The sequence below is a fragment of the Ursus americanus genome, chromosome 16, assembly GCF_024610735.1.
Source record: "Ursus americanus isolate L20-20 chromosome 16, mUrsAme1.1.p, whole genome shotgun sequence".
Classification (NCBI taxonomy): domain Eukaryota; kingdom Metazoa; phylum Chordata; class Mammalia; order Carnivora; family Ursidae; genus Ursus; species Ursus americanus.
The window spans coordinates 53,143,780-53,166,941 of NC_142142.1; the positions used below are offsets into that span (position 1 = coordinate 53,143,780).

At 38.8% G+C, this 23,162-nt stretch overlaps 1 pseudogene; it reads right to left on the reverse strand.

Annotated features, from left to right (window-relative positions):
• Positions 1-2,245: 2,245 nt before the first annotated feature.
• The window catches only part of LOC123792467 (NXPE family member 2-like), a 67,277-nt pseudogene continuing 46,360 nt past the window's right edge, over positions 2,246-23,162 (reverse strand).

The following is a 23,162-nucleotide window of genomic DNA, read 5'->3' on the forward strand; positions in this document are numbered from 1 at the left end:
TTGTTCATAAACTTCTCTTTTGTAGCACTTTTGCTTCATCCCAGAAGTTTTGATATTTGGTTTTTATTTTCACTTAAATATTTTCTAAATTTTATTTCTTCTTTGACCAATTGAGTAGGACAGCATTGTTTAATTTCCACATATTTGAGAATTTTTCTGTTTTCCTTATGCTAGTGATTTCTAGTTTCATTCCATTGTGCATACATGGGTTCTTGAAAGAGCCCTGATAATACCAGTAAAGAACATTTTTACCATTTCAAATGGCTTATTCAAGTCTTATATATTAGCAATATAGTCAGTATTTGCAATAATCCGAAACTATCACTTCAAGGCCAAAACATTATAAAATATGTAGATACTGGGATTTTTTTTTTTTAAGACTGAACTGGAAGTAAATGTCTTAAAAGTCAAGAGTTTGACACTTAACAACATTCAATGATTTCTTTTACTCACCATAAAATTAATAAAATATCACTGGCTTATTTTTTAGAAAGCATCCAAATACTACAACAAAACTTAAAGGAAAATACTCTCCAGAGGCAAATGCAAGCAGATACTGTGCTATTAGCATAGTGCCACTGGACACGTGTCTATTGAACACTCGTAATGTGATTGTTGCAACCAAGGAGCTAATTTTTAATTAAGCATTCGGATGTGACTCGTAGATATTCTGTTGTACGGTACAGCTCTAGAACAAGGGAAGTGATGGATTCTCATTATTTTATGCTAATTGATCACATCTACATTAAGGCACGTGCCATGGGGTGGAAGGCCTGTTGTAGAGCGACCTAGACAAACTACAGTGTATTCGGAGAAGAGCCATGATAAGAAAACTAGATACTTTGTCCTATTAGAACTAGGAAGAAGGATTTGAAGCGGCCTTGGTGGGAAGATACTAACTCATGTAAGCAGGTAAGAGTGCAGTAGCTGGAAGAATAGATTTATTTTGAAAGTTTCCCTCAGGGTTGCCTGGCTGGCTTGTTCAGTAGGGCATGTGACTCTTGATCTTGGGGTTGTGAGTCCAAGCCCCATGTTGAGTTTGGAGATTACTTAAAGGAAATTTTTTTTTAAGATTTTTTTTTTTTTTTAAGAAGAATTCGAACTAGTGGGTAACTTGATATAAGAAAGAACTTTCTAACGTGTGTTCCCTTGTGGAGAGGAGCCCGGTCCTAACGTGTGTGACTTGGCCATGGCACTGATGCTATCATATTATAGTTTCACTTCCTCTCACCAAGAAACACATTCCAAACAAGGGAATCATCCTACGGTAACAACAGTTCCATTCTTGAGACCTTGAACATGTTAATGGGAAGCGTGCATACTTTCATGCCAAAAGGAATATTTAGAGACAAAGTTTATAGAGTCATTTCGGGGATCTCACCTCCTACTTCTAGGGTCTACAAGAGTCACTGTTGCAGGATCTGTATGTTGACATAATACTTAGTTTCTGTCAATGCGTGCGTGCATTTTTGACTGTGATCTGATTCTTACTGGGATCCAAAGGACAACTGGCTACCAAATTCCAAATTTTTTGAAGCAAGAAGACTTCTTTTACGATTCCACCAAGTTTTGTCCTACAGATCACATTTTCTCTAAACTTAAATTATTTAGACTATTCATTTCTGGGCCAGGCATTTCTTTCAATTAAATTATGAATGGTAATCTGCTCTTCTGCCACCACACTCAGCACTGGAGATATTGCTTCAAGTTCGGATTCCTCTTCATTGCAGCATTATTCACAATTGCCGAAAAGTGGAAATATCCACCAACAGATGAGGTTCATCAAAAGATGATGGATAAACAAAATGTGTGTACATAGGATGAAATGTTACCCAGTCTTAAAAATAAAGAAATTCTGACACGTGCAACAACGTGGATAAACCTGAAGCACATTACATTGAGTGAAATAAGTGGATACAAAAGACAAAGACTGTGTAATTCCTCATATATGAGCTATCCAGAACAGTCCGATTCACAGAGTAGAATTGTGGTTGCCAGGTGCTGGGGGTAAGGGAGAATGAGGAGTTAGTTTATGGATACAGAGTTTCTGTTTGGGATGATGAGATGTTCTGGGGATAGATCATGATGATGGTTGCACAATATTGTGAATGTATCTGAATTGCACAGCCACTGAATTGTACACTTAAACATGGCATAAATGGTAACTTTTATGTTATGTATATTTTACAAATTCCATTTCTTTATACTGGCATTGCATTTAACTCTCCTTATAATGTAAGTTAGGTCATCTATAGGGAATGGCTAGTGCTGGTTTTTCTGTATTTTTTCCTCTAGCAATATAGCTTAAGAGCATGGTAACCCAATCTCCAACCACATAATCAGATGGATGGGCGTTATTAGTGCCATATGCAATAATCCTGTCCCAGGCATCAGTAACACCCACATTGAGACCCACGAAAATATCCCTCATGATAAGATTTTGAACATAGCCATGGAAATCACTAAACATCTCTGCATTTAGATATTTCCCCCTGGTATTTTCAGTTTTAGGGATCACTTTGGTCTCTGGGCTTTTCAAGAGTAGACGTTCAATGGCCTTTTGAACATTGATGGCCCTACGAAGAAAATCATAACAGAAAAGGGTCTGAAGTGCTGGCCAAGGGTAATGACAATGACTGTGTCACTCTCTCTGGCTGCCAGGTCAATTTCCCTTGGGATATATAGTTTTCGTCTGTCACTGAAAACAGATTTTTGGTAATAAATGGATGATCATATTTTTCTACTGAATCAAAATACATCTTTCAGCATCCCAGAAACATACATTTCCCCCCTTATGATTAGTTTTGCTGCTTCCACAATATTCAGATGTGCAAGAAATTTTACAAGAGAACAAGTCAGCAAGCTCATAAGAGGCAGCAAATTCTTTACAATTCAGCAGGCTCTTAAACCCACAAAAAGACAAGCGAGTTTAAGATCATAAAATGTTAAAGATGAAATTTCATCACAATGTCCTTTTTTCAGCTCCACTGCAGATTTAACATAAATACCAATGTTAATTATACTCTGTCATATGATTCGAGCTTGCTTTAACCTCATACACTGAAAAGAAGACTCATTTCATACACAAAATCTGTTACATGTCTGGCTTGCTTAAAACTACAGGTGAACAGTTCCAGTGCCAAAAAGAATTTAGCAAAGCTAAGCTACAGGAAAATGCAAGTTAGTAAGCTTTTCCTTGGTGCTTCTGAGTAACAATGTAAAGTCATCAAACTGATATTTAGAAATGGTACAAAGACATTATCTTGATAATTTCATTTTAGTTTCCACACCAAACGTTGTAGAAAGCATTCGCGTTTCTGTTACCATTTTCGAATTTAACTTAATCATGATGATCATTATTTACGGTCAAAAGGTAAGTGCTCCAATTCTTTTTTTTCTTTTTCTTTTCTTTTTTTTTTTTTTAAGATTGATTTAATTAGAGAGAGAGAGAGCAGGTGCACCTAAGGGGGCAAGAAGGGGGGAGAGGCAGAGGGAGAGACAGAATCCTCAAGCCAGCTCCACACTGAGCACCACAGAGCTCCATCTCATGACCCCCGAGACCGTGACCTAAGCCAAAACCAAGAGTCAGACGCTTAACCTACTGAGCCACCCAGGCGCCCCAAAGTGCCCCAGTTTATTTCAAGATTTGCCATGTGTCTGCCATTACTGTGAACACATTTATGCCATTTACCTTCCCTTTCATAAGGTTGTGGCTGAGGGTGGTTCTGCTAGTTTTCAATGCCTAGAGTTTTCAATATTTACCATATGTTGAAGACCCCGGTTCCATGATCAAAATATTTTAAGGCTGATGGAAAATAAATCAATAAATCTTTTTAACAAAAGGAAAATATTCGTAATTTTAAAATGCACACATTTGTAAAAGTCTAACCAAGAGAATTTCTTTTTTTTTATTTTAATGTTTTTTTATTATGTTAGTCACCATACAGTACATTCCTGGTTTCTGAAGTAAAGTTCGATGATTCAATAGTTGCATATAACACCCAGTGTACCATGCAATACGTGCCCTCCTTACTACCCATCACCAGCCTATCCCATTCCCCCACCCCCGTGCCCTCTGAGGCCCTCAGTTTGTTTCTCATAGTCCATAGTCTCTCATGCTTCATTCCCCCTTCTGATTACCCCCCTTTCTTTATCCCTTTCTTCCCCTACCGATCTTCCTAGTTCTTATGTTCCATAGATGAGAGAAACCATATGATAATTGTCTTTCTCTGCTTGACTTATTTCACTTAGCATTATCTCCTCCAGTGCCGTCCATGTTGCAGCAAATGTTGAGAACTCGTTCTTTCTGATAGCTGAGTAATATTCCATTGTATATATGGACCACAACTTCTTAATCCAGTCATCTGTTGAAGGGCATCTCGGTTCCTTCCACAATTTAGCTATTGTGGACAATGCTGCTATGAACATTGGGGTGCATATGGCCCTTCTCTTCACTATGTCTGTATCTTTGGGGTAAATACCCAGTAGTGCAATGGCTGGGTCATAGGGTAGCTCAATTTTTAACTTTTTAAGGGACCTCCACACTGTTTTCCAGAGTGGCTGTACCAACTTGCATTCCCACCAATAATGTAGGAGGGATCCCCTTTCTCCATATCCTCTCCAGCAATTGTTTCTTGTCTTGTCAATTTTTGCCATTCTAACTGGCATAAGGTGGTATCTTAGTGTGGTTTTGATTTGAATTTCCCTGATGGCTAATGATTTTGAACATTTTTTCATGTGTCTGTTAGCCATTTGTATGTCTTCATTGGAAAAGTGTCTGTTCATATCTTCTGCCCATTTTATGATTTGTTTGTTTCTCATGTATTGAGTTTGAGAAGTTCTTTGTAGATCTTGGATACCAGTCTTTTATCTGTAGTGTCATTTGCAAGTATCTTCTCCCATTCTGTGGGCTGCCTCTTAGTTTTTTTGACTGTTTCCTTGGCTGTGCAGAAGCTTTTTATCTTGATGAAGTCCCACAAGTTCATTTTATCTTTTGTTTCTCTTGCCTTTGGAGATGTGTCATGAAAAAGGTTGCTTTGGCCAATGTCGTAGAGGCTGCTGCCTATGTTCTCCTCTAGGATTTTGATGGATTCCTGTCTCACATCGAGGTCCTTCATCCATTTGGAGTTTATCTTTGTGTATGGTGTGAGAGAGTGGTCAAGTTTCATTCTTTTGCATGTAGCTGTCCAGTTTTCCCAGCACCATTTATTGAAGAGACTCTCTTTTTTCCACCGGATGTTTTTTCCTGCTCTATCAAAGATTAGTTGCCCAAAGAGCCGAGGGTCCATTTCTGGGTTCTCTATTCTGTTCCATTGGTCTATGTGTCTGTTTTTGTGCCAGTACCATGCTGTCTTTGTGATCACAGCTTTGTAGTACAGCTCGAAATCTGGCATTGTGATGCCCCCAGCTTTGTTTTTCCTTTTCAACAGTTCCTTGGAGATTGGAACCATACAAATTTAAGGACTATTTATTCCAGTTCTTTGAAAAATGTCATCGGTATTTTGATCGGGATAGCATTGAAAGTGTAGATTGCTCTGGGTAGCATGGACATTTTAACTATGTTAATTCTTCCGATCCATGACCATGGATTATTTTTCCATCTTTTTGTGTCTTCTTCAATGTCTTTCAAGAGTGATTTATAGTTTCTGGAATATAGGTCCTTTATGTCTCTGGTTAAGTTAATTCCAAGGTAACGTATGGTTTTTGGTGCTATTGTAAATGGGATGGATTCCCTAATTTCTCTTTCTTCAGTCTCATTATTCGTGTATAGAAATGCACCTGATTCCTGAGCGTTGATTTTGTATCCCGCCACATTACTGAATTGCTCTATAACTTCTAATAGTTTGGGAGTGGATTCTTTTGGGTTTTCTATATAGAGTGTCATGTCATCTGTGAAGAGAGACAGTTTGACTTCTTTGCCGATTTGGATACCTTTTATCCCTTTTCGTTGTCTGATTGCTGTTGCAAGGACTTCTAGTACTATGTTGAATAATAGTGGCGAGAGTGGGCATCCTTGTCGTGTTCCTGATCTTAAGGGAAAGGCTTCCAGCTTTTCCCCATTGAGAATGATATTTGCTGTAGGCTTTTCATAGATGGTTTTTATGAGATTGAGGAATGTACCCTCCATCCCTACACTCTGAAGGGTTTTGATCAGGAAAGGATGCTGTATTTTGACAAATGCTTTTTCTCCATCTATTGAGAGAATCATATGATTTTTGAATTTTTCTTTCTGGATAAAATCTAAGACATCGATCGATTTGCGAATGTTGAACCACGCTTGCATCCCAGGGATGAATCCCACTTGGTCATGATGGATAATCCTTTTAATGTACTGTTGGATTCTAATAGCCAAGATCTTGTTGAGGATTTTGGCATCCATATTCATTAGGGAAATCTGTCTGTAATTCTCCTTTTTGATGGGGTCTTTGCCTGGTTTGGGGATCAAGGTAATATTGGCCTCATAGAATGAGTTTGGTAGCTTTCCTTCTGTTTCTATTTTTTGAAATAGCTTTAGGAGAATACATATTATTTCTTCTTTGAATGTTTGGTAGAATTCCCCAGGAAAACTGTCCGGGTCTGGAGTTTTGTTATTTGGAAGGTTGTTTATCACTGACTCAATCTCTTCATAATTAATTGGCCAATTTAAAAAATCAATTTCTTCCTGTTTCAGTCTTGGTAGTTTATAGGTTTCCAGGAAGGATTCCATCTCTTTCAGATTGCTTAATTTATTGGCATATAGCTGTTGATAAAAGTTTCTAATAATCCTTCCAATTTCATTGGTGTTGGTTATGACCTCTCCTTTTTCATTCATAATTTTATTAATTTGGGTCCTTTCTCTATTCTTTTGGATAAGTCTTGCCAGCGGTTTGTCAGTTTTATTGATTCTCTCAAAGAACCAGCTTCTAGTTCTGTTGATCTGCTCTACTGTACTCCTGGTTTCTAATTCATTGATTTCTCCTCTAATTTTGGTCAACTGCTTCCTCGTGCGTGGATTAGGCCTGTCCCTCTGTTGCTGTTCCAGCTTCTTGAGGTGAGAATATAAAAACTGCATTTTAGATTTTCCTATTCTTTTGAGTGAGGCTTGGATGGCTATGTATTTCCCCCTTAGGACTGCCTTTGCAGTATCCCATAGGTTTTGGACTGTTGTGTTTTCATTCTCGTTGGTCTCCATAAATTGTTTAAATTGATTTTTGATTTCCTGGTTTATCGAGTCATTCCTGAGCAGGATGGTTCTTAGTCTCCAAGTGTTTGAGTTTCTTCCAAATTTTTCCTTGTGGTTGAGTTCCAATTTGAAAGCGTTGTGGTCTGAGAATATGCAGGGAATAATTTCAGTCTTTTGGTATCGGTTGAGACCTGTTTTGTGTCCCAGAACATGGTCTGTTCTTGAGAATGTTCCATGGGCATTAGAATAGAATGAGTATTCTTTGGTTCTGGGGTGTAGTGTTCTATATATATCTATGAGGTCCAACTCATCGAGTATGGCATTCAAAGCCCTTGTTTCTTTGTCGATTTTCTGCATGGGTGCTCTATTTCTGATAGTGGAGTGTTGAGGTCCCCTACGATTAACGTATTTTTATCTATATGTCTCTTTATTGTGGTTAAGAGTTGGCTTGTGTATCTTGCTGCTCCCCTGTTGGGGGCATATATATTTATAATTGTCATATCCACTTGTTGGATACATCCTTTAAGAATAATATAGTGCCCTTCTGTGTCTCTAACTATAGTCTTTAGTTTAAAATCCAATCTGTCTGATATGAGAATTGCTACCCCAGCTTTCTTTTGAGGTCCATTGGCATGAAAGATGGTATTCCATCCCTTTACTTTCAGTCTGAATGTATCTTTAGGTTCAAAATGAGTCTCTTGTAGACAGCAAATGGATGGGTCATGTCTTTTTATCCAATCTGCAACCCTGTGGCATTATGCGAGCATTTAGGCCATTTACACTGAGACTGATTATTGAGAGATATGATTTTAATGATGCCATGTTACCAGTAAAGTCTTTGTTTCTATAGATTGTGACTTTCTGTTCTGTATCACCCTTGGGGCCTTTTTACCTTTATAGAACCCCCCTTAATATCTCCTGTAGGGCTGGTTTCGTGGTTACGAAATTGGTCAGTGACTGGCGATTCTGGAAGGTGTTTATTTCTCCATCCGTTCTGAATGACAGCCTTGCTGGATAAAGGATCCTTGGCTGCATGTTTTTCTCTGAAAGAGCTTTAAAAATGCCCCCCTCAACCCTTTCTCTCATTCCAGGCCTGTGTAGACAGGTCTGACGTAATTCTGATACCTTTGCCTTGGTACGTGAGAAATTTCTTTGCCCTGGCCGCTTTCAATACTGTATCCTTGGATCTAATATTTGCGAATTGCACTATGACATGACGTGGCGTAGGTTTGTCATGGTTGAGCTTGGGAGGGGTCCTCTCTGCCACTTGGACATGAATGTTTGTTTCCCTTGCTAGATTAGGGAAGTTTTCAGCTGAATTTGTTCAAATATCTCTTCTAGACCTCTGTTTTTCTCCACCCCCTCAGGGATGCCGATGATTCTGACATTGGAACGTTTCATTGAGTCAGTAATCTCCCATAACCTACATTCTTGAGCATGGATTTTTTTGAGTCCAGATTCTATTTTAGCTTTGTCTTCTACTAACCCATCCTCCAATTCATGATATGGTCTTCTGCCTCATTCACCCTGGCTGTCAGAGCCTCTAGTTTTGACTGCATTTGGCTCATAGAATTTTTAATTTCTGCCAGATTTGCTCTCATTTCCACCCTTAGAGATTCTATATTCTCATTAACATTTTCATTAATACTTTTTTCAAGTCTACACATCATCTTGACCATTGTTATTCTGAATTCCATTTCCGATAATTTGGTTATATCCATATCCATTAGTTCTGTGGCAGAGGCCACAGACTCATTGTCTTTTCTTTGCTGAGGGGGATTTCTCCTTCTCCTCATTCTGATGAGGAGAGATTGCGGGGTTGTCCAGAGCCCAAATTATTGACTGGGACCCAGGCCGTGCGCCTTTGTTTTATAGGGGTCTTAGGGATGTGGGCTTCTTGATTTTTTTTCAGCCTGCCTTCTGCGGGAGGGGCCGGCCGCGCCGATACTCAGGCAACCCTGTTTGGGCAGAGTCTCCGTGTCCCCTGCGAGGGGGGATGGGGGTGGTCACTCTCTGAGCCGGTATTTCCAGGCTTTCATTCTCTGGCGGCTTTCCCTGGCGGTTTGCTGTGCCTGTTCTGAGAGTCAGAGCAGCAGTGGCCGAATCTCAGCCTCTGTCACAGAACAGAGTGATCACGGACCATTCTCCACTGATGTTCTGGCCACTTTAACTCTGTTACTGTTGGTGCTGCTTAACCTGCAGCATCCCGGGATGTGAGCCCCACACCCGGCGTCCCAGCCCTCACTTCCAGGGCCGTTGCGTCTCTGCCCTTTGTGTTTCTAACGCCGCCAGCCGCCAGCCGCCCCCGTGCGCTCCAGGAGCTCCCGGTCTCAGTCTGGTTCCAGTGAGTGCACCGGAGCTCCGTTTCAGTCTGGTGTTCCCCACCCCCCCCCCCCGCCCCGTCACAGTCTCAGTCTGCTCTCTCGCGGGTGCCATCACGAGTCCGCTGCTCCCCCGTGCAGGTGGCTACCGCTTCCCGGCGCCCGAACGCGGCGGCTCCCTCCCCCTTCCGTTTATCTTCCAATATCTGTGCACAGTTTCACGGCTCCCCGCTTCGTACCTCAATACTCAGCGCTGGAGATGTTCATTTGTAGAGATCCAGATGTATCTTCCTGTGTCTCAGGCTGGTTCCGTGGATGTTCAGGCTGGTCTGGTACCTATCCAGCTCGACTCAGGGGACCGGCTGAAAAAGGGGTCCCCTACTCCTCTGCCATCTTAACTCCTCTCTCTAACCAAGAGAATTTCTAACTATAACTGTATTACTGTCTATGGGAAGAAGAGGACTATATCAGATACATTAAAATCTTGCACAATTTTTGGGGGTGCCTGGATGACTCAGTTAAGTGTGTGACTTCAGCTCAGGTCATGATCTCTGGGTCCTGGGATCGAGCCCCATGTCAGGCTCTCTGCTCAGCAGGGAATCTTCTTCTCCCTCTCCCTCTGCCTCCTACCCCCTGCTCATGCTCTCTTTCTCTCTCTCTCTCTCTCTTTCTCAAATAAATAAGAGCTAAAAAAATATAATCTTGACACAATTTTTAAACTTCTTATTGGATATAGGAAGAAAAATGTTAATATTTGTGAACAAAAAAATTTTAACTTATTAAAAGCCCAAATCCAAATGTTTGGCAAATTAAAAAAAAATAAAACATCAGAAAAGAAATGTAATTATTATAAAAGCAATCTCAGAAGCCAATTGTAATTTCAAAATAAAAATAACATACATGCTTTTCATCACTTTTTGTAAGTAGTAAATCCACTGTTGGAGTGTGGACTCTCCCATGAGGTAAATAAGTTTTCTCTTCAAGCAGTCCTTTATGTTTTGCGTTCCGTTTAATTTGATCTATTTACAAAATGCTGTAATCCACCTTCTTTTCACAGTATAACCATTGCGGAAAGGAGTCTTCATTCCAATCTGACATTTCTTTTCTATATTCTCACTCTCTGTCAATAAAAATACCCACAGTAAATCATTATTACCAAATTATTTCTGAAACAAATTCTTCATTTATTCCCTTCTTTTCCCCTTTTCCCTCCATCCTTCTTGAGTTATACCCTCCTCTCTTCCATAAATATTTAACAAGATCATGTTAAAGGGGATGAATTAAAAGCTCTCACTTTTGAATAATCTCACAAATGAATAGTTTACCCTAGAGCGGGGATCATTTTTCTTGTGCATTTGCAATGTCTTCCTCAGTCCTTGCCTTGTCCCCAAAGCTACTCGACAGCTAGCCAAATCAGGAGGAAATGTATGGGCATGGAAAAGCAGGATTCAGTAGCCCAGCTAAATAGCGTACCAACAACACTGACCTTGTTAAAATGCAGATCTTCTCCTCAAACTCTACTTATCCATGAAGAAATCTTGAACATGTTTCTGAAATGATGTCCCACACTGTTTATTTTGGGTGCACCAGAATCAGGTTCTCAGGTTAAACATTTTCTTTGTTGTGCCCAGGCTGAACATAACATTATCAGTGTGGTCTGATTAGTGCCAAAAAAGGGACGACCTCTTTATTGTGAATACTCTACTATGAAATTAGCCTAAGCTTATTCATTGGTTCATATCAAACTTTCACCCAGGTAAGACTTAGGCCATTTTTAAAAATGTATTATTGAAGTATAGTTGATCTAAAATGTTGTATTAGTTTCACGTGTACAACACAGTGATTCCACAATTCTACGCATTACTTAGTGCTCACTGCAAGAACTGCAGTCACCATCTGTCACCGTACATTATTACAGTATTATTCACTGTGTTCCCGATGATGTACCTTTCATCTCCATGACTTCTTTATTTTATAATGGCAACTTTGTACATCTCAATCCCCTTCCCCTACTTCATCCATCTTCCTAGCCCTATACCCTTCTGGCAACCAACACTTTGTTCTCTACTTCTGAGTCTATTTCTGGCTTTCTGTTTTTGTTTTCTCTTTTGTGTACAATCTAAAGAAAACAAATCATATGATATTTGTCTTTTTTTGTCTTATCTCATTTAACATAATACCCTCCAGTTCTACCCATATTGTTGCAAACGGTAAGATCTAAATCTCTTTATGGCTGAGTAATACTTCATTGTATTTATATATACCACATCTTTTTGTCCATCTATTGATGAATGCTTAGCTTACTTCCACATCTTGGCTATTGTAAATAATGCTGCAGTAAACAGAGGGGTGCATATTTCTTTTCGAACTAGTGTTTTCATTTTCTCTGCATAAATACCCAGTAGTGAAATCACTGAATTACGTGGTATTTCTATGTTTTTAAGTTTTTATTTAAACTTGAGTTAGTTAGCATATAGTGTAATATTGGTTTTAGGAGTAGAATTTAGTGATTCATATGTAGAACACCCAGTGCTCATCACAGCAATTTTTTGAGGAACCTCCATTCTTTTTTCCACAGTGAATGCACCAATTTACATTCCCACAAATGGTGCACGAGTGTTCTTTCCTCCACATCCTCACCAACACTTGTTATTTCTTATCTTTTTGATTCTAGTCATTCTCATAGGTATAAGGTGACCTCTCACTGTGGTTTTGATTTGCGTTTCCTTGACGATGAGTGATATTGATCACCTTTTCATGTGTCTGATGGCCATCTTTATGTCTTCTTCGGAAAAATGTTCAGGTCCTCTGCTCGTTTTTAATGGGATTGTTTGTTTTTCTGGTGTTGAGTTGTAAATGTTATTCTTATATTCTAGATATTAACCCCTTATCAAATATATCATTTGCAAATATCTTCTCCCACTCCGTGGGTTGCCTTTTAATCTTGTTGATAGTTTCTCTCAGTGTGCAGAAGCTTTTTACTTCGGTGTAGTCCCAATACTTCATTTTTGCTTTTGTTTCTCTTGCCTGAGGGAACATCTTAAGAAAAAAAAATGTTGAGGCTGATGTCAAGGAGATTACTGCCTGTTTTCTTCTAGGAGTTTTATGGTTTCAGGTCTCAAATTTGAGTTTATTTTTCTGGATGATGTGAGAAAGTGGTCCACTTTTATTTTTTTTCATGTAGCTGTTCAGTTTTCCCAGTATCAGTTACTGAAAACACTACCTTTTTCCCATTATATATTTTTACCTCCTTTGTCATGGATTAATTATATAAGTGTGGGTCTATTTCTGGGCTCTCAATCCTGTTCTATTCATCTGTGCCAGTAGTAGCATACTGTTCTGATTACTATAGCTTTGGAGTATATCTTTAAATCTATGATAGTGATACCTGCAGCTTTGGTCTTATTTCTCAAGATTGCTTTGGCTGTTCAGGGTCTTTTGTGCTGCATGCAAATTTTAGGATTATTCTTGTTCTGTAAAAAAAAAAAACAACTATTTTGATAAGAATTGCATTGAATCTGTAGACTGGGATAATATGGGCATTTTAACAATATTCTTCCAATCCATGAGCATGGAATATCTTTTCATTTGTTTATGAAATCTTCAGTTTCTTTTATCAGTGTCTTTTGTTACTTTTCAGAGTATACTTCTTTCATTTCCTTGGTTAAGTTTATCCCTAGGAATTTTATTATTTTTGGTAAAATTTGGTAAAAATGTCAATTCTCTTTCTGATACTTCATTATTAGTATATAGAAATGCAGACAATTTCTGTAAATTTTATATCCTGCAACTTTATTATATTAATTTATTATTTCTTATAGTTTCTTGGTGGAGTCTTTAGGGTTTTCTATATACAGTACCATGTCATCTGCAAATAGTGATAGTTCTGCTTTGTTATCAATTGGATGTCTTTTATTTCTTTTTGTCTGCTGACTGGGACTAGGACTTCTAGTACTCTGTTAAATAAAGGTGATGAGAGTGGACATCTTTGTCTTATTCCTGATCTTAGAAGAAAAGCTCAGCTTTTTACCATTGAGTATGATGTGAGCTTTGGGTTTGTCCTGTACAGCCTTTTTATGTTGAGGTAGGTACCCTCTAAACCTACCTTGAGAGTTTTTATCATGAACATATGTTGAATTTCGTCAAGTGCTTTTTTCTGCATCTATTAAGATAATTATATGGTTGTTATCCTTCCTCATCCTAATGTGCTGCATAACATTGATTTGCAAATATTAAGCAATTCCTGCATCCCCAGAATAAATCCCATTTGATCATAGCAAAAAATCCTTTTATTATTTTGTTACTTAAGTACAGTCGACACAATGTTACATTAGTTTCACATGCATAACATAGTGATCGGACAACCATATGTTCAGCTGTGTTCCCCGCAAGTATAGCCACCATCTGTCACCATGCAGCATTTCTAAAATACCGTTGACTATTTCCTATGCTGTACCTTTCATGCTAATGATTTATTTATTCCTTAACTGGAACCTTGTACCTCTCACTCCCCTCACCCTTTCTGACCATCCTCTCACCTTCTCTCCTCCAACAACCATCAGTTTGTTCTCTGTACTTATGGGTGTGTTTCTGCTTTTGTTAGTTTCTTTGTTCACTTGTTTTGTTTCTTGGATTACACATACAAGAGAGATCATATGGTATTTGTCTCTCTCTGACTTATTTCACATGGCATAATGCTCTAGGTCCATCCGTGTTGTTGCAAATAGCAAGATATTATTCTTTTTTTATGCCTGGGTAATATCTTATTGTTTTTCTATACCATATCATCTTTATCCATTCATCTATCAATGGACACTTGGGTTGTCTCCATAATTTGGCTGTAGTAAATAATGCAATAAACATAGGGGCGAGTATATCTTTTCAAATTAGTGTTTTTATTTTGGGGGGGGATAAATACCCAGTAGTGGAACTACTGGATCATATGATGATTTTATTTTTAATTTTTTGAAGAACATCCAAGTATTTTTTTTTAAGATTTTGTTTATTTGACAGACACAGCGAGAGAGGGAACACAAGCAGGGGGAGTGGGAGAGGGGGAAGCAGGCTTCCCACTGAGCAGGGAGCCTGATGCGGGGCTCGATCTCAGGACCCCAGAATCATGACCTGAGCCGAAGGCAGACGCCTAATGACTGAGCCACCCAGGTGCCCCAAGAACATCCAAGTATTAACCCCTTATAAGACATATCACTTTCAAATGTCTTTTCCCGTTAAGTAGGTTGCCTGTTCTTTTTGTTGGTTTTCTTTCCTGTGCAAAAGGTTTTTATTTTAGTGTACTCTCAATAGTTTATTTTTTCTTCTGTTTTTCTTGTCTGAAGAGACCTATCTAGAAAAATTGTACCAAAAAACAAAATACCTGGAAATAAACTTAACCAAGAAGGTAAAAGGCCTGTACTCTGAAACCTATAAAACATTGACTAACAAATTGAAGATGACACCAACAGGTGAAAAAGTATTCCATGTTCATGACTAGAATTAAAGGTCCATATTAACCCAAACAATTTACAGATTTAATGCAATCCCTATCAGAGTTCCAATAGCATTTTTCACAGAACTAGGACAAATAATCCTAACATTTTGTATGAAGCACAAGAGACCCTGAATAGCCAAAGCAATCTGGAGAAAGAAGACCAAAACTGCAGGTATCACGATCCCAGATTTCAAGATACACTAGAAAGTTGTAGTAATCAAAACAGTAGGCTATTGGCACAAAAACAGATATGTAGATCTCTGTAACAGGATAGAGACACAGAAATGAACCCATACTGTGTGGTCAATGAATCTATGGCAGTGGAGGCAAGAATATACAATGGGGAAAAGACCATCTCTTCAATAAATGGTGTTGGGAAACTGGAGAACTACACACAAAAGAGAAGTTTTTAAAATGTATTGTTGAGTTTGGTTTGCTGATATTGAGAATTTTTGCATCTATGTTCATCAGATATATTAGCTTCTAGTTTTGTTTTTTCGTAATGTCTTTATCTGATTTTGGTATTACAGTAATGCTGGACGTGTAGAAGGAGTTTGGAAGTTTTCCTTCCTCTTCTATTTTTTAGAATAGTTTGCAAAGACTAGGTATTAACTCTTTAAATGTTTGGTAGAATTCACCTGTGAAACCATTTGGTCCTGGACTTTTGTTGATTGAGAGTTTTTTGATTGCCTATTAAATTTTGTTACTAGTAATTGGTCTATCTGAATTTTCTATTTCTCTCTAATTGAGTTTTGAAATATTACATTTCCAGAAATTCATCCACTTTTTCTAGGTTGTCCAATTTGTTCACATACAATTGTTAATAGTATTCTCATAAACCTTTCTATATCTGTGGTATTGGTTGTTATTTTTCCCTTTTTCATTTTTTATTTTATTTGAGTCCTCTCTTGTTCTTGATGAATCTGGCTAAAGATTTATCAATCTTATTTTTTCAAAGAATACACTCTAATTTCATTGATCTTATCTATTTTTTTAAGTCTCTATTTAAAGTAGGAGTTTCACGTAAGCAGCACATTGATGGGTCTTATTTGTTTTTTTAATCACTGTCACACTGTATCTTTCAGTTGGAGCGTTTAGACGATTTACACTTAGGTAACTATTGATAGGTGTATTTATATATTAACATGTTACTGTATTGTTGTTGTTGTTTTTGTAGTTCTGTTGCTTTCTTCTCTTGCTCTCTTAGGTTTTGATGGCTTTCTTTAGTGTTCTGCTTGGATTACTTTCTCATTTTTTTGTATATCAATAAGCTTTTTATTTATGATTACCATGGGGTTCATATATAATACCCTATGTGTATAACAATTTATAGTAAGTTGATGGTCACTTAAATTTGAGCACATTCTAAAAGCACTACCTTTTTACTGTACCCTCCATGTTTTATGTGTATGATGTCATTTTACACTTTTTTTTACTTTTTTTATTCCTTTATTAGCTTTTGTAGATATAATTGATTTTACTACTTTTATGTTTTAATCTCCACACTAGCTTTATAAACAATTATTCTTCATTTACTGTGTTAGCTTGTACCAGCGAATTTTTTTCCTTTCATTATTTTCTTCTAGTTACGGCCTTTTCTTTCCATTTAAAAAATTCCCTTTAACATTGCTTGCAAGGCCAGTTTAGTAATGATGAACTCCTTTAACTTTTGTTTGTCTGGAGAACGCTTTATGTCTCCTTATTATCCTGAATGATAATCTTGAAGGGCAGAGTATTCTTTTTTTTTTTTTTTAAGATTTTATTTATTTATTTGACAGAGAGAGAGACAGCCAGCAAGAGAGGCAACACAAGCAGGAGGAGTGGGAGAGGAAGAAACAGGCTTATAGCAGAGGAGCCTGATGTGGGGCTCGATCCCAGAACGCCGGGATCACACCCTGAGCTGAAGGCAGCCGCTTAACCGCTGTGCCACCCAGGCACCCCAGGGCAGAGTATTCTTTGTTGTATGTTTCTTCCTTTCAGCACTTGGAATATGTCATGCCATTCTCTTCTGGCCTGCAGAGTTTCTGTTGAAAAATCAGCTCATAGCCTTATGGGATTTCTCTTGTACATTAGTAGCTTCTTTTCTCTTGCTGCTTTTAAAATTCTGTCCTTATCTTTGATTTTTGCTTTTTAAATTGTTATGTATCTTGGTATGGACCTCCTTGGGTTCCTCTTGTTTGGGGCTCCTCTGTTTTGAATCTGGATGTCTGTTACCTTCCCCCAGATTAGGGAAGTTTTAAGCTATTATGTCTTTAAGTTTTCTGTCTCTGTCTCTGTCTGTCTGTCTCTCTCTCTCTCTCTCTTTCTCCTCTTGGGATCTCTATAATGTGAATGTTATATTTGATGATGTCACACAGTCTCTCAAAGTATGTATTACTTTATTTAGCTGTTCAGCATGGTTGCTTTCTACTACACTGTCTTCCAAATCAGTGATCCATTCTTCTGCATCCTCTAATTTGCTGTTGATTCCCTCTGCTGTATATTTTATTTCAGTTATGTATTCTTTAGCTCTGACTGGCTATTTTTTATATTTTCTATCTCTTTGTTGAAGTCCTTACTGATTTATCAACTCTTCTTTCAAGTCGAGTGTGTGTATTTATGACCATTACTTTGAACTCTTTATCAGGATATTGCTTATCTTTGTTTCATTTCTCTCTTTTTTTTTTTAAAGATTTTATTTATTTATTCAACAGGATAGAGACAGCCAGCGAGAGAGGGAACACAAGCAGGGGGAGTGGGAGAGGAAGAAGCAGGCTCATAGCGGAGGAGCCTGATGTGGGGCTCGATCCCACAATGCGGGATCACGCCCTGAGCCGAAGGCAGACGCTCAACTGCTGTGCCACCCAGGCGCCCCCATTTCTCTCTTTTTCTGTAGTTTCCTTTCCTATTCTTCATTTGAAACATAATCCTATTTCTTCATTTTGTTTATCTTTCTGTGTTTGTTTCTATGTATTAAGTAGATCAGCTATGTCTCCTGGTCTTAGAAGTAGTGGCCTTATATAGGATTTCTATCGTACACTGTAGCATAATCTCCTTTGATCACCAGGGCCAGGCCCTCCATGGGTTTCCCCTGTGTAGGTACATGTGCCATCCTCCTATGGCTGAGCCATAATTGCAGTAGGCATGCTGGCGGGTTAAGCTGCCCTCGGCCCAACTTGCAGTAATGACCCCCTTCGCTTATTGTGGGAGCACTGATGGGCCAGGTTTGTTCCTTGTGCTGCTAAAAGACTCAGCTACAGACCCACTGGTAGGTGGGCACCAGCCCTCAGCCCACCTGTCTGCTATTAGCCGCTATGACAGCTGTGGGAGCATCAAAGAACAGGGTTCATTCTGTGCATAGCCAGCTGAGAGGCCCAGCTGCAGGAACTCTGGGATGCTAGGGTGTGGCTTAGCTCCCCTCCCTTCAGTGTAGGAGGGGCTGCCCACTGGGTGTAACAAGGTGATTTGGAGGGGTGCCTGCTGGGGCAAGTGGATTGGGTGAGACAGGTCTGCAGGAGAATGCTGGGGTGGGGCATGTGGTGCTAGCAAAGGATAGAAAGTATTAGAACTGGCTCCAGCAAGCATTTGGCTATTTAGGCTGGGGGAGGGTAAGAAAAATGGCACCTACCAGCACTTCCATTCCTGTAGAAATCTCCTGCAGATCCCTGCCCCACCCCAGCACACATCCTAAAATTAGTAATAAATCTCCTTCACATATACCCCACTTTTCAAACTGCTGCTCCAGTACCATGTGTCAGGCTGAGTTATCTAGGCGCTAGCTCTTTAAGGGATGGGACTCCAGTTCCTATTGCCCTCTGGCTCTCCTGGAGTTAAATACTGCTGATTTTCAAAGCCAGATGCTACAGGGACTGGTCTTCCCAGTGCAGGTCTCCAAGACCAGGGATGCCCAGTGTGGATTTTGATTCTTTCGTTCCTCTGTGCTTGTGATGTCCTTCCCATTTGTGGTCAGTTATGCCAGGGGTTTGGTTTCCGACTGCATCTGCACGCCTCCTACCCTTTTGGATGTGGCCTTCTCTCTGCAACTAGCTGTGGAAGATCTCTTCTGCCAGCCTTCAGATCGTTTTTGGAGTTAGTTGCAGTACTTATAGTTGTTGCCTCCTTGTGTCCATGGGACGAGATGAGCTCAGGATCCTCCTAATCCACCATCTTCCCTCTCTCAAGAATCAGGTCATTTATATATATTTTCCACTTAAGCAACATATCTTTTTTTGTCATCTACCTGCCTTGTTTGGGCTTGTGGTATAAGTTTAGGAACTTAAATTGATGCATGTTGTTATATCAGGTTTATAAATGGCTCAAAAAATAATAATCTGACATTCTCTTCTAAGCAACTGCCTGATTTTACTAGAAATTATGGTCAGGGAAATAGGTAAACCATAGAAGTGTTAAGAGGACTCAAGTTGTCTTGAGTCTAAGACCTATCTTAGGTGTAAAAATTGGGCATGGATGATGGTTGCCATGGCAGAGAGAAGGGATCTGTCTTTTCCATAGCCTGTGAGCTTTCAGTGGGCTCATGATTTATTTATATGTTCTCCACAGGGTTTTACAAAGTTCTTTGCATACAGTGTCCTCAGTAAACATTTGCTGAATACATGAAAAAGGGGCAACTGGTAAATGCATACACTATTGATTGTTATAGTGAAAGTCATTTGCTTTTTCTGAAATTCACTTTAATTCCAGTATAGCAGAAACATCGCTTTTATGAGTGAGATGGCTTTATATTGACCACTGAATTTCCTGCAATAAAACTGAAAATATCCACAGAAATTGTTAGTTCATAGAACTTTAATCAAGATGGTTTGGCTGAAACAGATATGAAAAACCACCAAAGAAATGTTCTAACTCAGTAGCTTATCTGAGACATTTTCACATTACCCAATTATTGGATTTTCAGGAAGAAATCTTAAGTTTAAATAAAAATAACCTGTACCTTTTGAGAGTAGGCAGCTGAAATTAAGGGTTGCTTAGACTTTTAGATCTGACTCAAGGTGGAAATTGGTTAAAATTGATATGAAAATAATTTCTAACAATAAAATCTTTCCTGTAAAACCCAAGATGATTCGTACTCCTTGTCCCAAGAAGTGAAAGATGAAAATGGTTAATATCAATTTTCTCAAAGTAAGAACGTCTCTTAGATAAATTGTGAACACAGCAAGCAACAGCATAATAGACTTAACTGTTACATGGTAGGATCTCGATGGAGGTAAAGTTCATCATTTCAACCCCCATGTTTGACCTTCAGAAAAAATGGGAAAATAAATTAGCCTGATATCTGCCCAGATAGTAAAGGAAAAATCTCTGGCTTAGAGAGATTGAGCCACTCTTAACTCTCTGCAAATGCTTTTTTTTTTTTCTTTACCTTAATATATTTAAGATATTCTGAGAAAGTAAATGGGTCAGGATTCTGGAAAACTGTTCTGCTAATAGCAGGGATCCAAAGAGAGACATATGCAATTAATCAAACATGTCTTTGGTTTTTATCTTCTAAATGATTTCCTACTGCAAGTCAACCTTTCCATCTTTACTGCCTGTGGTAATTCAGGCCTTCATCAACATTTTCCTAGGTCAGTACTGCTCAGACTTGAGTATACATCAGAATTATCTGGAGAGCTTATTACAACTGAGATAGCTGAACTTCATCTCCAGAGCTTTTGAGTCAATAGTTTTGGGGCGCTTGAAGAGCTATCTAGATGCCCATATTCAAAGCATCATTAATTCACAATAGCCATGATATGGAGACAACCTAAGTATCCATTGATGGATGAATAAAGAAAATGTGGTTTATATATACAATGAAATATTCAGCCTCAAAAAAAAAAAATCTTGCCATTTGCAATAACAGGGATGAGCCTGGAGGACGTTATGCTAGGTGAAAACAAGCCAGATACAGAAAGACAAATACTGCATGATTTCACAAAAATGTGAAATCTCAACAAGTCAAACTCCTAGAAACAGAATGGTTGGGGATCCTGAGTGGCACTGTCAGTTAAGTCTTGGCTCACGTGGTGATCTCAGGGTCATGAGATCTGGGTTCTGCACTCATACAATGGTGGTTGTCAGGGGTTTAGGGGAGGGAAAATGGGGAGATGTTGGTTAAGGGGTATAAACTTTCAGTTATAAGATGACTAAGCCCTGGGACCTAATGTACAGCATGGTAACTATAGTTAATGTATTGTAGGTTTGAAATTGGCTGAAAAAGCAGATTTTAAGTGTTCTTACAACACACAGGGGCATCTGACTGGCTCAGTCGGTAGGGCATGCGACTCTTGATCTCAGGGTTGTAAGTTTGAGCTCCACGTTGGATGTAGAGATTACTTAAGAATAAAAAAAATTATAACAACACAAACATGCTAACTACGGGAGGTGATGGACATGTTACTCAGCTTGATTATGGTAACCATCTCACAATGTATATCAAAATACACCGTATACCTTAATGGTGTATAATTTTGTCAATCACGCCTCAATAAAGCTGAAAAAAATAGTTCTGGGGTGAGGTCCAAGAATTTGGATTTCTAACAAACTTTCAAATGAAGCAGAGGTTGCTGACCCAAGGACATTACTTTGAGAAACTTGCCCTAAATTATTATATTCCTGCTCCTTTAGTTTATCCCACTCAAAAAACATCCTCTGTGCTGCGTGTTTTATTCCCCTAGATAAAATGCTTCCACGACTTTCCATTATCAACCTACAGTATTAAGACCCAGCTCCTCTGGCTTACTACCTCCTATGAGTGTTCACTTCTCCAACCTCCTCTTCATGCACTCTCCACCTTTGCAGGACCCCCAGAGGCTGTTTTCTGTACTTTATCATCTCCTTGAGAGTAGGACTTAGGTCACTTATTCATTATAATGTTTTAATTGTCTAGCACTGTGAGCTTCACCTCAAGATATAGGTCTTACCAATTAAGATGGTGACTATATCTGGTCAACTGAATTCATTCCATCAACATAAAATCCATCTAGGAAAAGGAAAGGGCTGCCAGAGTCAGAGCTACAGAGACCACCAGGAGGGACAAAGGAAGTTGTTTCCAAAATTGAAAAAGATTGCCTGAATCCCAGGAAAGGATTTTTTTTTTGAAGGTCAAGTGAGAATAATTCTCCCCTCAAGGGCACCAGAAGACTGCAGAAGTGAGGGGCCAGGTGTCTGGAAAATGACAGCTAGGTGGGGTGATGGAGTCATGGGAGACCGTGCTATAGCTCCTTGATTTGAGAATAAAGTAGATTGGACTCTGAGAAACAAACTGAGGGCTTCAGAGGGGAGGGGGGTGGGGGAATGGGATAGACTGGTGATGGGGCACATATTGCATGGTGCACTGGGTGTTATACGCAACTAATCAATCATCGAACTTTACGTCAGAAACCAGGGATGTACTGTATGGTGACTAACATAATATAATAAAAAAATATTATTATAAAAAAAAAGTAGATTGGGATTCTGGTTCCAATCTGGCCATTTGCTTGGTGTAACTTACTTTGGCCAAGCTATTTAATATGTCTGTGCTTAAATTTCCACATATGCAAAATGAGCATAATGGTCATTCCAGAGTGTTTTTACTGAGGATCCTATCAGACTTAACTTTGGCACAAGGTTAAAATTTGTCTTAGTGGGGAACTTGGACTTATGAAATTCGAAACATTCTTCCATATCTATCCCAGTAAGGTTGAAGTTGACAAAAGAGACCGATACCTGGTTACCTGGTACATTTGAATGTCAAAGCCAAACTTTGACACATTAAAAATAGGATTAAAAAATAGGTACTCGGGGTATAAAGACATTCATTTCAATGTGTCTTGACTTCGTATTAAACATGCGTGTATGTATTATACATATTACATTTCAGAAGGGGGTCTGTAATAGACCGTGATAGAAACTGAAAGATTTATCATCAACTGTGTTTCCAGTATGAAGTCTTCTCATGTGGCCACCCCTTGTTTATTTTCACATCATGATTATCAATAAAACTCTTAATATTAAAAAATAATAATTTGAGTATTTGAGCAGGTAGCGTCCAATTTGGTAGCCAGGCCTGAGAGAAAAAACAGTAGTGAGAAAATGTATTTAGTATGTTAACAAATGAAAGAGAAACAGGCTTAGTCCTTGGACTTGTGAAAAGGAATGAGGTCCTAGAACCTGACTTGGGCCTAAGAATGGGGCTTAGAATTTAATGATCGAATGATCTGTGAGAATT